The sequence below is a fragment of the Halichoerus grypus genome, chromosome 6 (assembly GCF_964656455.1).
Source record: "Halichoerus grypus chromosome 6, mHalGry1.hap1.1, whole genome shotgun sequence".
Lineage (NCBI taxonomy): Eukaryota > Metazoa > Chordata > Mammalia > Carnivora > Phocidae > Halichoerus > Halichoerus grypus.
Window position 1 is genome coordinate 81,193,465 of NC_135717.1, and position 15,271 is coordinate 81,208,735.

The window sequence follows — 15,271 nt, forward strand, 5'->3', positions numbered from 1 at the left end:
AATTTCTTGTGAATAAATTCCTAGAAGTGGAATTGCTGTGCTGATAATTAGGTTTAAAGGTTTTGACATGAATTACTAAAATGCCCTCCAGAAAATCATGCCTGTACTGGGTAGGGTTGTCAGAGAAAGTAATTGATCTGCCCAATTAATTTGAATTTCAAATAAACAGTGAATAATTTTTTATCTAAGAACGTCCCAAATGGGTGAACTGGGTTTTTTGTTTGTTTGTTTTCTTTTGAGCTTAAAAAGAAAAAAAATTCAAAGAGAAAAAAAAAAGAATGTCCCCAATATCGCAAAATCATCTGAAATTCAAATTTAACTGTGGATCCTGTGGTTTTTTTTTTTTTTAACATTTGAGGGCTATTTTAATTAATTAAACAGCATCACTGAGTCTACTAAAGTTCCAAGCAGTGTATTAAACACTGGAAATATCAAGAGAAGCACAACAGATTTTCTTTCCTTGGAGGAGGAAAGGAGCCTATATTTTTATTTGCTCAATCTGGCAACTCTAAGAATGGGTATAAATCTCAGTTCACAAATCCAGCAGTGGCTCTGCAGCCTCATTAGCAGGCTGGGAGCCCTGTGTCTCAGGTCTGGCCTTGGTGTGCTCAACAGCCATTCCCTCCAAGGTCTGGCCATCTCCAGGGATGCATCCATCTAGTAGTATGTGTGTCCCTGCTCTTTCTTTCTTTCTTTCTTTCTTTCTTTTCTTTCTTCCTTTCTTTCTTTCTTTCTTTCTTTCTTTCTTTCTTTCTTTCTTATTTTATTCATTTATTTGACAGAGAGAGAGAGAGAGAGTAGCAGAGGGAGAGAGAGAAACAGACTCCTTGCAGAGCAGGGAGCCTGATGCGGGACTCGATCCCAGGACCCTGAGATCATGACCTGGGCCGAAGGCAGAGGCTTAACCCACTGAGCCACCCAGGCACCACCCCTCTCTGTTCTTTTCTTATTGTTGTACTCTGACTGCCCCCCCCCCCCCCGGATGTAAAGGAGGAATCTCTGCTTCTCATATTGAATTAGCTGCTAGGGCTGCTATAAGGAAATATCACATGCTGGGTGGCTCAAACAACAGAAATTCATTTTCTTACAGTTCTGGAAGCTAGAATTCCGTGATCAGGTGCCAGCAGGTTTGGTTTGTGGTGAGATCTCTCCTGGTTTGCAGACCACGGCTTTCACACTGTGCTCTCATATGACTTTCCTCTGTTCGCAGAGAGAGAAAGGGTCAGTGTCTCTTCCTTTTTCTAGGACACCAGTCCTGTGGGACCTGGGTCCCACCACTATGACCTCATTTAAGCTTACATTAATTACTTCCTTAGGAAGCCCCATCTCCAAATATAGCTACACTGGGCATTAGGGCTTCAGCATATGGGTACTGGGAGGACACAAATATTCAGTCCATAACACATATTCTTAAAAGTGTTCTCTTATTATTGCTTTTGAAGACTCTCGAGGAATTCAGGCTTTTAAAAAACAAAACAGGCAACTTCTGTTTATAAATAGAATAACAAAATTTGTCATTTGGACTAAAAAACTTAAGGAAGAACTCCTTTGAAAGACATGTAACCTTAATACATTGGATGTTAATTTATCAAAGCAACATATCTTCTAAACAACATATTTTTGGCACACAAAGCCATCTTGTGGAAACATAAAATGTGCACTATCTCTCTCTCTCTCTCTCTACTGGCAGTATATTAATAACAGTAATGGTTATAGCTACCAACTACCAGTTACTATGCCTTATATGAAAATATTATCTTAAATCCTCACAGTGTGAGGCAGCTTCAATTCTTGTTTTCGTTTATTAGATGAACAAGAGTAACTGAGCTAAGATTGGCTCTGTGGCACTCCAAAAGCAATGTGTTTTGTTGTTTTTTTTTCTGTGTGGAAGGGATATGTGTGATTTTCAGTTTCTCTTTTATAGTTTTCTGAAGGCCCTTATTGCTGAAGCAAGGTGAATGAGTGTATATTTTTTAGGATCAGAAAGTCATTTCCATCTTGAAAAATGATAAGGGGTGATTATTGAAATTAAGGCGAAACAGATAGAAGAAATCACCAACTCTATATGAGAATCTTCATGGCATCCAACCAGCTCTGAATATTCTAGTGGGGCTGTTGACTTGATGGGTATTAAATGGTACCTTGTTTAATCGGCATTTCACTGGTAATGCACATACATGCTCTTAAAGGTAATGGTGAACACCAAGCCATGAGAGTGTCCTGACTGTTTCACTCTGATTGTCTGAAGCACAAGCCCCAGCCCTAAACTCATTGCATGCTACTTCTCCACCTTTCTAGGAATGCACAGGGCTTTGGTGATATACCCTGAGGAGCAAAAAACTTTATCAAGCTCAAGGTTTCAAGGAATGCCAAATTCCACATCACTCACAGAAATGGCAGAATGCTTGGGGAAGAGCTGTTGAGCCTAACTTTGAAAACAGTGATGAAGGCAGCGAGTGTGGAGACAAGATTGAGACAGCCAATGGTTCACATGGGGTCCAGCAAGAGGCAGGATCGTCCAGAATCTGGTCCCAGCTGTCTCCTGCTGATGTGGCATGGCCAAACCCTGGGGAGGGCAGTCCATTTGGAGAGTGACCCCCACTAGCTATTTCCAGAGACTGATTTGGGGGGCAAAGGAAGGAGTCTTTAAAAATACCCGCATGGGAGGAGCGCCTGCTGGCTCAGTCAGTTAAGCGTCCGACTCTTGGTTTGGGCTCAGGTCATGTTCTTGCGGTTGTGGGAATGAGCCCCACATGGGGCTCTGTGCTCAGTACAGAGTGTGATTCAGATTCGCTCACCCTCTCCCTCCTGCTCTCTCTCTCTCATAGATAAATAAAATCTTAAAAAGAAAAAAAATACCTGCATGTGGAATTCTCGAGTTTAGTACTGTTCAATTATATTATATTGCAGACATAAGAAATTTAGGATTCCCCATGACTATTTTAGCTTGTGTCTGATGGGAAATTAATATAAAGGAAGACAACCTGGTAGTCTTATTCTCTAGAAGGAGCTTTAAAGAATATTTGGCTTCTCATACAATTCTGAATAAGTCAAAAGAAAACAGTGGATTAATTTATACTTGTTCTATTCAGCAAAGGGTTAAGTTAATGCTGGATTATCAGGTAGTCTCTACTTACATAGGAATTATAAACAAGTGGTGCTCAACATTAGATGTTCAAATTTAGACTCCTCCAAATGCCCTGTCTTATGTTGGACTTGGAATTTTGTGCACTAGCTGACAAGTGGTTATTTTCATGATGGCCCTATCAACTAGTCAATGTCCCCTATCTTTCCTATACAGTAAAGAATGTGTAATAATTTGGCTATAGCACAAAACATAAGTGTTAAACTTCACTGAACTGAAACAAGATAAAAATCATTAGGTTTGCCTAAAGTGCTGAATCTTTAGCTTTAATCAAGTGTTTACTGGAATTCAGACAACTGAATGTGTATTGAATTGTGAAGGAAGAGAATACATTTATAGATCATATGTGAAGTGCTAGAAATGTACCATGGATGACAATGTCTAAAAGCAAGGTGTAAGGAAGGATTTTATAATATGTAAGCTTTCCAGGATAGAAACCCCATACAACACATAATCTTTTGCACATATTATGTCAATGCCCATTTCCAGAAATTATGGGTGCAGATGAGAACTGGAAGTATAGAGAGGAGTGAGCAGCAGGACTTCAAAAAAAATAAATAAATAAAAATAAAGCATGCAGTCTCCAAGTCCTAGAATTTTAGGATAGAGATCAGACTGATGAATAAATGTTATTCAAACCCAAGCAATACATAGTGGTTGTTGCAGTAGTAAAAGGTGGTCTTTCAACAGATTCAGTACATATGTATTGAATTCCTACTATGTACTAGGCAGTGGGGATATGATGATAAAAAAAATGATTTCCTTTTTTAGTGGAGAGATTGTAAGGATGTGTGCATTCATGTGTGTGTGTGTGTGTGCATGTGTATGTGTGCGTGTGTGGGCGTGTGTGTGTGTTGATGGTGGGGGTGGATGCAGATACTAATGTAAACCCAAATGTAAAACTGCAACTGTGACAAGTGTGACCAAGTACAGATATCCACATCACTGTGCTATAAGAGGTTAAAATAGGGGGATTTGACTTAGTGACATTGTAGCTCATATTTGAATGATGAGCAGAAGGTAAGTAGGCAAAAGTTCTAGAAACAGCATTCCATCCAGCATGCTTTATTTTTTTTTTTTTAAGTCCAGCATGTGCAAAAGTCCTGTGGTGGAAAAATGATGATGAGCATGAGAGACTGGGGTGGCAGGGGAAAAGGCAAGCAAGTAAGGCAGAAGGTTAAGAGCTTTATCTTTAGTGGAGGAGCAGTACGACGCCATGAACATATTTAAAGCAAGTCGCGATGGAGTGATGTGATCAGATTTGTACTTGAAAATATCAGTCTGGCCACGGTGTAATAGGCTGGATGGACTGAATGGATGTAGAGGACTATTACAAAATTTCTGCAACATTCAGGTGAAAGATGGCACTAGGGCCATAGTGTTGGAGGTAGAAGGTGAATGAATTGGAGGGCCATGAAGGAAGTGAGAGCTTTGGAACACGGGGATGGCTTAGAGGCACTGGTTAGAGAGAAAGAGGTGGAGGAGAGGAAGAGGATGGCTTCTAGGATTAATAATACAAAAGGGTGGGGAATCCTATAGTCACTTCCTTTTGTTATCAAAACGAAATATGATTCAGGAGTGTGTGTAGGGGTTGAAAACAGTGAACATATTTAAAAATCATTTTAATTTTTATTAAAGTAATACATGTACATGGTTTAAAAAGCCAAATAATGCTACAAGGCTTCTGAGGAAAACCAGCAGGCCCTGCATCTCTCTTTACCACAAATCCAAGTCCTCAGAGGCAACCACATTCAATAATTTTAACAGTTTGTTTCTGGTCTTTTATTTTTCTCCATAAATGCTTACATTGCTATATCTTGAATTCTTTTTTTATTTAACAAGTATTTGTAAAGTTCCTGCTATGTGCCAGTCACTGTTCTAGGCATGGATACATTACTGAACAAATCATGGATACATGTAGTGAACAAAATGCCCTGCTCTCATAAGGATTTCACTGCAGTGGAGAGAATAAGCAAATGTTTAAATAAAATACCAGTCTAACTGTCTCATTATTTAGAGGTGGTGCTCTACATAGAATGGTTATGAATAATATGGAGAAAAATAAGGATCTATGGGGGTGATGTGGGGAATGCTGAGGAAGAAATGCAATGTTAAATATGAGTGAAGGAAGGGAGGACCTTACAGAGAAGATGGCATCTGAGCGAAGACCTGAAGGATGGGAGGGAGAAGCCCTGAGGATGTGTAGGAAAAGGATGGTCTGAGCAAAGGAAAGCAAGCGCAAAGGCCCTGAGGTAGGAGGACATATGGTATACCTGAGGAATAAAATAGCAAAGAGGCCCTTTTTGCTGGAGGAAGGTGAATGAAGGGAGAATAATAGGGATAAGATTAGAGCGGTAACATGGGCAACACAGATTGTGTAGGGTCTTGTGGGCTACTCTCAGGACTGTGATTTTTTTTCTCTGAGTGATGGGATATTACCTCTTATCTTTTGACACCATATACCCATGTTCTCTGCCTCCAGCATAATTTTTTGGTTAAAACAGTGTTTAGTGTTTACATCATTATCACTCTCAAGTATTATTTTCTGCATTGCCAAGCAATATATGATGATAATGTTCATTTAATCTCTTGTAGGCATTTCATTAATAGCATTTTCTTCACCTGCTTAATTTTCTGTGCATCTATTTATAATTCTCTCCAAACTCTCCAACAGAGGGGGAAAACCTGTCTGCTGACCATTTTCCATGTGACCAAACACATCAGGCTCTCCATCAGTTCCTTTTTTTACCCTGAAGTCTTCCATTCCGGAGCCTTCCTTTCTCCCACTCCAATCTTGCCTGCTGTCTCTCTGCCCCAGCACAGCTTTTGTCCTGGGAATTCATGTCCCTTCTCTTTTAACGTTGGGTCTCCATCTTCCTGGAGCCCATACTTTCTTCTTTCTTGCCTTGTTTCTTTTTTTTGTGGGGCAGATCCTCTAGTAGTGGTAGGCACAGTGTTGAACATTTGCATGCCTAGAAATGCCTTTATTCAATTCTCAGACTTGGTTAATGATTGTATGGATACAAGATTCCAGGATGGACATTAGTTTTCTTCAGAATTTTGAAGGCATGTTTCACTGTTTCCAAATTTAAAATCTTGCCATGAGAAGTCAATGCTTTTCTGATGTCTTTGCATGTGACATCCCCCCCCGCCCCCGGAAGTTGTTAACATCTTTCTTTTATCCCCAGTGTTTTTTTACTGTCATGTTATGTACCTTGGTATGCTTGTGTTGGGCCTCGGGTTACTCAGTAAAATAGAGGACACCTATTACATTTGAATTTCAGATAAATTATGAGTTAATTTTGCAATATATGAGGCATACTTTTACTAAAGGTTTACTCACCGTTTATCTGAAATTCAAATTTAACTGAGCGTCTGTCTTTTTTATTTGTTTTTGTTTGTTTTTGCTATGTCTGACAACCCTGGAACTTGGGCTTTTCAATCTGGAGACTCGTGTCTTTCAGGTTAAGGAAATTTTCATGTATTATTTATTTTTCTCTAAATTAAAATATTAGTCTAGGTTTAAAAAGGTAAGCTGTTTCAACGAGGCTTAGAACCAAAATTAACAACCTCTGCCCTCACTCCTCCCCATCCCTATCTTGTATTTTCCAGAAAAAAATCTCTTTCAACTCTTTAGGTCTTTATTCTAGATTTGCATTTCTAGACTATATTTCTCAATAATGCACTTACATTCCTTCCCTCCCTCACTCCCCGATTTTTTAAGTCTTAGAAAAACTGACTTCCTATTATGGATGATAAGGATTTTTCTTTCTAACGCCGTCTATATTACTCTACACAATGTAGACACATACCTTCTCAACCTACTGTGGGCATGATGTTTATTAGCTCAGTATGCTCTTTTACTTTATTATGAATGCAAATATTATTTCTTGCTGAGCCAAGTAGTGTGCTATGGTATAACTACATTTCCCTTCTTATGCTTTTTATTTTCCTCCAGAGCTACTAAATATCTTCTTTTTTGTTGCTTAATTTTCTATATACCTGTCACTATTTGATGCCCAAAAGGAGAATGGGGCTTACCAAACTTCCCACCAGCAATACAGATATCCTCCTATCCAGACTGAATAATTATAGCATTTTAGGTTGAAAATCATCTCCATTGTCTTCTAGCTTTTGTGCTGTTTTTGGTAGAATTTGATGCTGTCCCAGTTCCTAAATTTTATCATGCTGTGCCTTGATGTAGGTATATTTTTATCCATTTTCATGGGTGTTTAGTGGACATTTTTGATAATTTCTTGAATTATTTCTTTGATTATTTTCTTCTATTCTGGTTTTGTCTATTATCTTTTTCCAGAACTCCTATTAACCGATTTTGGATCTCCTGACTGGTTCTTAAATTTCTTTATTCTAAGGAAAATCACTCGTGTGTGTCCTCTACTCTTATACTACACTCACAGCACTATTGGCCACAAAACGTGTGTGTGTGTGTTTGTGGGGGGATGGTTTAAAACCAAGCAATTCTCAGATTCTGTGGTCACCAGCTGCGTGTCCTATAATTCAACTCAATTCTGACACTATCTACTGGGAGACAGAATCAGATCCCACATGTTAAAGGTTCAGTCCCACAGGACAGCCCTCTTCCCCACTTTTGACATCAATAGAAAATCCAGGTTGTCAACCTGTGCTAAAGACTTGCTATAAATTGCAGAGTCCTATAATCCCCTCTTCTGGTTCAATTAACTGTTAGAGCAGCTCACAGAACTCAGGAAAATCATTTACTTACTAGATTACCAGCTTCTTATAAAAGGATGTAACTCAGGACAGTCAGATGGAAGAGATGCATAAGGCAAGGTTGGGGAAAGGGCACAGAGTTTCAATGTCCTCTCTGGGGATGCCATTTTCCCAGCACCTCTACATGTTCACCAACCTGCAGGTTCTCTGAACCATGTCCTTTTGGGGTTTTGTGGAGGCTTCATTACATACGCAGTGATGGAGTAAATCACTGGCCTTTGGCGATCCATTTAACCTCCAGCCCTTCTTTCTCCCAGGAGGTTTGTGGGTGGTGTAGAGGGAGGGGGAGGTGGGATGGAAAGTTCCAACCCTCTAATTCTGGTTGGTTCCCCTGGCAACCAGCCCCCATCCTTAGGGTCTTTCCAAAAGTTGCTGCATTCACTTAAACTCAGGTGTGGTTCAAAGGGGCTTGTAAAAGACACCCATTTCACCTTTAGTATTCTGAAGCTATTTCAGAAACTGAGGACAAAATCCAAATATAACAATAGATGCTCCTATTGCCCTAATCATTTAGGAAATTACATGGGATTTGGCAGCTGTGAGCCAGGAACCATTGACAAAGACCAAAATATATATTTCTTTTTTTTTTTCTTTTTAAAGATTTTATTTATTCATTTGAGAGAGAGAGAGGCACAAGCAAGGGGAGAGGTAGAGGGAGGGGGAGAAGCAGACTCCCCGCTGAGCTGGAAGCCCAACATGGGGCTCCATCCCAGGACCTGGAGATCATGACTTGAGCCGAAAGCAGATGCTTAACCATCTGAGCCACCCAGGGACCCCCAAAATATATATTTCTTATAAATTACAGTATCACACTTACTTTACTCTCTGTCTTTATACTTCTTCCCTACTTTCTGGGAGATTTCCTCAACTTTATTTTCTAGACCTATTTAAGTTTTATTTCGGTTATGTTAAAAAGAAATTCAGGTCAAAGGTGGAGTCACTTGCCCTTGGGACAACCTCGCCAAGAGTGGAATGTTAAACCAATCAATCTGGAATCTTTCTGGTCAGACCCAAGGAGACAATTTGTCACCTGGGCCGTCTCCATCTCCCAAAGGAAGATAAGGTAATCTGCACAATAAGACCCCCTGCCCTTCCTCCCAGGGGAAGGGACCTTGCCTGAAACAATCCTTTTCTTTTCTTTTCTTTTCTTTTCTTTCTTTTCTTTTCTTTCTCTTTCTCTTTTTCTCTCTCTTCCTTCCTTCCCTTCTTCCTTCCTTCCTTCCTCTCTCCTTCCCTCCCTTCCTCCCTCCCTTCCTTTTTTTTTTTCTGATAATGTTCTTACCCCACCCCTTCCTATAAAGACCTTCCATTTTGTACTACTCAGAGCTCCCCTTTCTTGCTAGATGGGATGGTGCCTGATTCATGAATCACTCAACAAAACCAATTAGGTCTTTACATTTACTGGGTTGAATTTTTTTTTTAAACAGCTATTATACTTTCAATTTCCTAGAATTATTTTCTTCTTCTTGGAAGGTTCCTCCTTTATAGCAACCTATTCTTGTTTTGTGGATAAAATATTTGTCTGAGGATTTCCAATATTTTTGAAAAATTTTTACCCCTTTGGTTCTGGTATTTTCTGTTTCTTCTGAATTTGTCTATTTTGGCCTGTTCAAGTTTTCCTCAGATACTTGTAATATGAGGATAACTTTATTTTCTTTTTTTTCTGATCTTTTTTTTAATTATTATTATGTTATGTTAATCACCACACATTACATCATTAGTTTTTGATGTAGTGTTCCATGATTCATTGTTTGCTTTTAACACCCAGTGCTCCATGCCCTCCTTAATACCCATCACCAGGCTAACACATCCCCCCACCCCCCTCCTCTCTAGAACCCTCAGTTTGCTTTTTAGAGTCCATAGTCTCTCATGGTTCGTCTCTGCCTCCGATTCCCCCCCCTCCATTCTTCCCCTCCTGCTATCTTCTTCTTCTTCTTTTTTTTTTTTAACATATAATGTATTATTTGTTTCAGAGGTACAGGTTTGTGATTCAACAGTCTTACACAATTCACAGCACTCACGATAGCACATACCCTCCCCAAAGTTTATCACCCAGGCACCCCACCCCCCCACTCCCCACCACTCTAGCAACCCTCAGTTTGTTTCCTGAGATTAAGAATTCCTCATATCAGTGAGGTCATATGATACATGTCTTTCTATGATTGACTTATTTCGCTCAGCATGATACCCTCCAGTTCCATCCACATCACTGCAAATGGCAAGATTTCATTCCTTTTGATGGCTGCATAATATTCCATTGTATATATATACCACATCTTCTTTATCCATTCATCTGTCAATGGACGATTTGGCTCTTTCCACAGTTTGGCTATTGTGGACATTGCTGCTATAAACATCGGGGAGCATGTACCCCTTCGGATCCCTACATTTGTATCTTTGGGGTAAATACCTAGTAGTGCAATTGCTGGATCGTATGGTAGCTCTATTTTCCACTTTCTGAGGAACCTCCATACTGTTTTCCAGAGTGGCTGCACCAGCTTGCATTACCACCAACAGAGGATAACTTTATTTTCAAGAGTGAGGTGGTAAAGGGCTACAGAGGCTCTGTGTCTGTGGGGCTTATTGAGTGGAGAGCTCATGGCAGAGCGATGTAGTGGGGACTAAACCATCTTGTTGGGGACTTCTAGATGTCTAGAGGCATTTCCTCTTGGATTCCCTGGTTTCTCTAGGAAGAAGTTCTCCAGTTGCCTGCCTGATTTTCTGGGAACAAGGCAGGGGAGGTGCCAGACTTCACACTGAGCATGTAGACACTCATGCCACATGTAACCACTCCTACTTTCAGTACATGGCTTCTGCCTTACTTGGTACCAGCTGACCCTGAATCCAGGCCTTTCTGGTTTACTTTCTTCTCAAATTTCTCTTTGATGAATATCAAGTAGGTAAGTGGCTTTGTGGGACTAAGGGGGAGACCTAGATAGGTATGCCCAACTGGAACCAATTTTTAGCCCTCCCCCTTGATTCTGTTTCTAAGGTATTGGGTGTTGCCAAGTCCTGAGCCTCCATGGGTTCCCTGGGAACAAATCTCCACATCTCATTGACCCTCATCTGCAGACACTCAGGTTTCAAATCTTGCTCCTCTCCTAAGTCCAGTACGCTTCCTCCAATGGTTTCCTGTCATCTACAAATTGGCTTTTACTTATATTTGATCTACTATCCTGACTTATTTGTCTTTGTAACTTTACCTCCCTGTCTCTTTAAAAATTTCCCTTGGGGCGCCTGGGTGGCTCAGTTGGTTAAGCGACTGCCTTTGGCTCAGGTCATGATCCTGGAGTCCCGGGATCGAGTCCCACATCAGGCTCCCTGCTCGGTAGGGAGTCTGCTTCTCCCTCTGACCCTCTCATGCTCTCTCTATCTCATTCTCTCTCTCAAATAAATAAATAAAATCTTTAAAAAAAAAATTTCCCTCACAGTTATTTTAGTAGGGTTTCAGGAGGGAACAAAAAAACCCCCAAAAAACAAAAACCAGAAACCCATGTTTTTAATTCGCCACTTTTAACTATAGGTCAGATGCTTTCTCAATGATGTTTTTTGGGGGGCTGTTGTAAAAAGTGTGTTGAATTCCCTGAGAAGACATGAAGAGTTGTAGAAGTTGTAAGGGCAGGCTTGGGGTAAAGGCCACAGTGTATAATTTACATTCATATCTTGAGAAGTGAGCCTAACACAGACCCTTGGCATTTGGAAGGTGTGTCCAGACATCTGACACGACCCCAATTTGAAAGCAGAAGTGCTTATACAGGCTTCTTCCTAATCATGAGTGTGTGAGAAGAGCAAGAATTTTCTGTTCTCAGAGCACCTGGCTGGCTCAGTCGGTGGAGCATGCAATTCTTGATCTTGGGGTTGTGAGTTCAAGCCCCGCATTGGGTATAGACATTACTTAAAAGTAAATAAATAAACTTAAAAAAAAAAGAAATTTTATGTTCTCTTTCCTTTGAAACAACAAAAAAACCCGTATATATATACATATATATACATATATATATTTTTTTACCATTTGTTAGAGTGTTATCTTTCACTTGATGACCATTGGAATTTCACAAAGAAACCCTCGGTAGAAGTTACTACACAGATGCCCCCACTGGAAAGCATGTGGGTGCTGGTTTTGTGAGTCTGATGCCATGTAGTCAGTGACACTTAGCCATGAGATGAGTTGCTGCCCCCAGAACACCAGGCTTGCAGTATGCTTTTGCATCACATTTGTGCTTTATTAAAATTATAGTAACTCCATGCTACGAACCTTTGGGCTTGTTCCCAAATAACTGAAATTACAAATTTTAAATCTTTTCCTTCTGCAGAAGGCTACTACACAGGCCCCATAATACCTCCTGACATGTTGGTAACGCTTACCTTTTCCAAAGCAGTTTCACTAGGTTAAAGCAGTTTCACTGGTAGCTCTAAAGAAGCTTGGAGCTGATTTGTCTGGTCATGGTCTGTCCATGGTCATCCTTGTTTTATACATGCAGAGACGGAAGTTGGAAGAAGTTGTTGGTTTGTTTGTGTTTAGCCAAACTCTGGTCTGCTCTTGAAGTGATCACAAAGATCACAGACACATGCACCTCACATTGGGAGAAACCAGGGGTCTAGTTTTCTTTGCCCAGGGCCTGGTAGGGGCATGCCTTGAACATAGGACTGTGGGCTCTGGATCTCACACACTTTCCAATAGAAAACAATGTGCATGTGTGGTATGGGGCAGGCCACAAAGGCAGCAGGAGATCAGCGAAGAGAGCGATCAATCTTGTTGGGATGGCCAGAGAAGCTCATGAAGGTGGTGGGGCCAGGCTGGGCCCAGCGGGAAGGTGGGACGAGGAATGTGAGAAGGAGAAACAAGAGCATCCCGTGGGCCAGGCAAGGGAGGAGGCAAGCAGAGGCCAGAACTCTTTCATAGAGGGAGGGATAGGCCTGGTGTATACTGAGTGTCCAAGATGGGCCTCTGGGACCAAGGTAGATGGTGCAAGGCATTAGAGAGAAGGAAGCCCAGGTGAGTAGATTATATGAGGCTTCACTAGGCCTAGGGCTGAGCACGTTGCTTGACTTGATTCCATCCAAGGCAGAGAATTAGTGACACAGTATTTAAAGACAACTTTTGCAGGAGTGGCTTCAGGTTGGGTGTGCTCAGCCTTGGCTGATGGGTTGCAGGGACCCTTGTTGGGCCTATGCGGTGGGAAGTATGGTTTGAGTGAACCAGAGAGCCCAGAAATAGTGGCCAGGTGAAGGACCACCACTGGTATGTCAGAGGAGCTGAAAAAAGGCTGGAGATCATTCCCAGGTTTCTTGGTGCCATTGCTCATGTAGCTCCCCCTCATATCCCTAACTGTACTTCCTTTTGTTCTGATTCTCCCTGGCAGGGAAAAGACTGGCACAGCAAGAAGACTTACACATGCATTTCTGGTAGCAGCTGGACAGAGAGGGCTTTGACCCCCAACTTCTCAGGAAGATGAGACTCCTCCTTGGATCAAAAGGCCTGACATCTCTCCAGTGGCCTCCCACAAGCAGTCACCAGATTAGAAAAAGCTGAGACCAGACCGGCTGACATTAAAGATGGGGCCCAGGATGTTGGGGTGAGGCTGTGGGTGAAGGTGAAAGGTGGTGGTGTGGGCAAAAGAAAGCAGGTATGGGGAGGTCAGGGTCAAGGGATGCCAGAAAGTGCATGGCTGTGCTACAGACCCACCCAGGAAAAGGGTGGCCATGAAGACTAACAAATAAATATATGGCAAAGTCTCAGAGGCCGTGTGTTTTGCTGCATGACGAAATCAACAGCTAAGTTAAGCAGACAAGTCAGATACTCTTGACAAAAGCAGGTGGGTATCCAGGATGCCACAGCACCTGAGCAGCTTCCCAGGTGCCACCCGCAGATGATCAGAAAAGGTGCTTGAATACCTTCTGCATTGACCCCACCGTGGACAGGGGACATTCTCCAAGAAGGCAACCTGTGCTCTAAGAGTTGTTAGCCTCTTCTATATACATGCCTGTGGGCAAATGGCAAGGTCAGAGTTATATTTCCCATCGCTTTCCCAGGACCCAGATGATGCTGTGTGCAGGGTCTCCTAGGAGCTGGAATGACTTCTTCCTGGTGTGTGACCCACATTGCTCTTGTCATGGACAGCTCTTCACTCCTGGTCTTTCTCAGAGGAAGGAGAGCAAGATTACTTTGGGGAGGTCCCTCCTTCCTGCCCACTTACCTCTCTCTCCAGCTTCCTTCCAGGTTCTCTGGAGGGGGAAATTCTACCTGGTTGTCACTCTTCCAAGTGATGAGGCTGATTCTCCCCCCTGACTTTACTTTCCTAATTAAGTGTGTCTGGGGTTACAGTTTGCTATAATGCCTGGACCTCCCAGATATGTGCTAAATGTGGGGCTTCGTTACCACACTGTGGAAGTCTCTAGGTCAGGGACCATATTCTTAGCCATGTGCCCATTTAATGTCTAGCAGAGCACCTGACATAGAATTGTCACTCATAAGATGTCTGGTGAATGAGTGAGTGAGGACATGAGTGAATGAGGTGTTGACTCTGGTTAATAGATAACATTAAAATGCTTATATATGAATCATCAAGAACTCATACATTGTTTATTACAAGTGAAGGAATTGTCAAGACACCCTGCAACACACACACACACACACACATGCACACCCATGCAAACATATGCACACACGCACATGTACACATCCTTTTCCCTCCTAGGCGTCTCTTCTTACTAGAGAAGCCCTATAACTCTGACATTTTTTATGAAGGTCTATTTACCAACCTGTGTCTACCATTTGTTCCTTCATTTAACAAGTGTTCCTCGAGTGTCTATGTGCCAATACCAATGATTAAAATCAGCAAGAATCCATGTCCTTGTGAAGGTTAGGTTCTGGTGCGGGGACATAGGCAGTGGGTACAATAAATAACTAAAATATATTGTTTGCTAGATGAGTATTTAGGCAATAGAGGAAAATCAAGAAAAGGGACTATGGAATACAGTGGGGGGGTGGGGGTGGAAATCAGCTTAAAATAGGGGAGACAGGGAAAGCCTGACCTAGAAGGTAATGTTAAGCGAAGAGCGGAGGAGGTCAAGGGGTGAACTATGAAGATAACTGGGGGAAACATTCTAGATAGAGGGGACAGCAAGTACAAAGGCCCTGAGGTGGGAGCATCCCTGGCATACTCTAGGAACATCAGGGAGTCCAGTGTGTCCTCCGCTGTGGCTGGAGGACAGTGAGCAAGCAGGAGACGAGTAGGACATGAAGCCTGAAATAGGTGGGTGGCCAACTAGACAGGGATTCTGATGATCCTAAAAAGACTTTGCTTGTACTCTGAGTTGGAGGGAAGTCCTTCCTCCAGGGTTCTGAGCAGAGAAGTAATAGGATTTAACAGA

At 41.8% G+C, this 15,271-nt stretch overlaps 1 protein-coding gene across 2 annotated transcripts in view; it reads left to right on the forward strand.

Moving 5' to 3' along the window:
- The window catches only part of KCNA6 (potassium voltage-gated channel subfamily A member 6), a 45,031-nt gene extending 31,395 nt beyond the window's left edge, over positions 1-13,636 (forward strand). For both annotated transcript variants that reach the window (XM_036068341.2, XM_036068340.2), the window contains one exon: positions 13,261-13,636. The gene's annotated coding sequence lies outside the window, so the exon portion shown is untranslated. The remainder of the gene's footprint in view (positions 1-13,260) is intronic.
- The last annotated feature ends 1,635 nt before the right edge of the window (positions 13,637-15,271 follow it).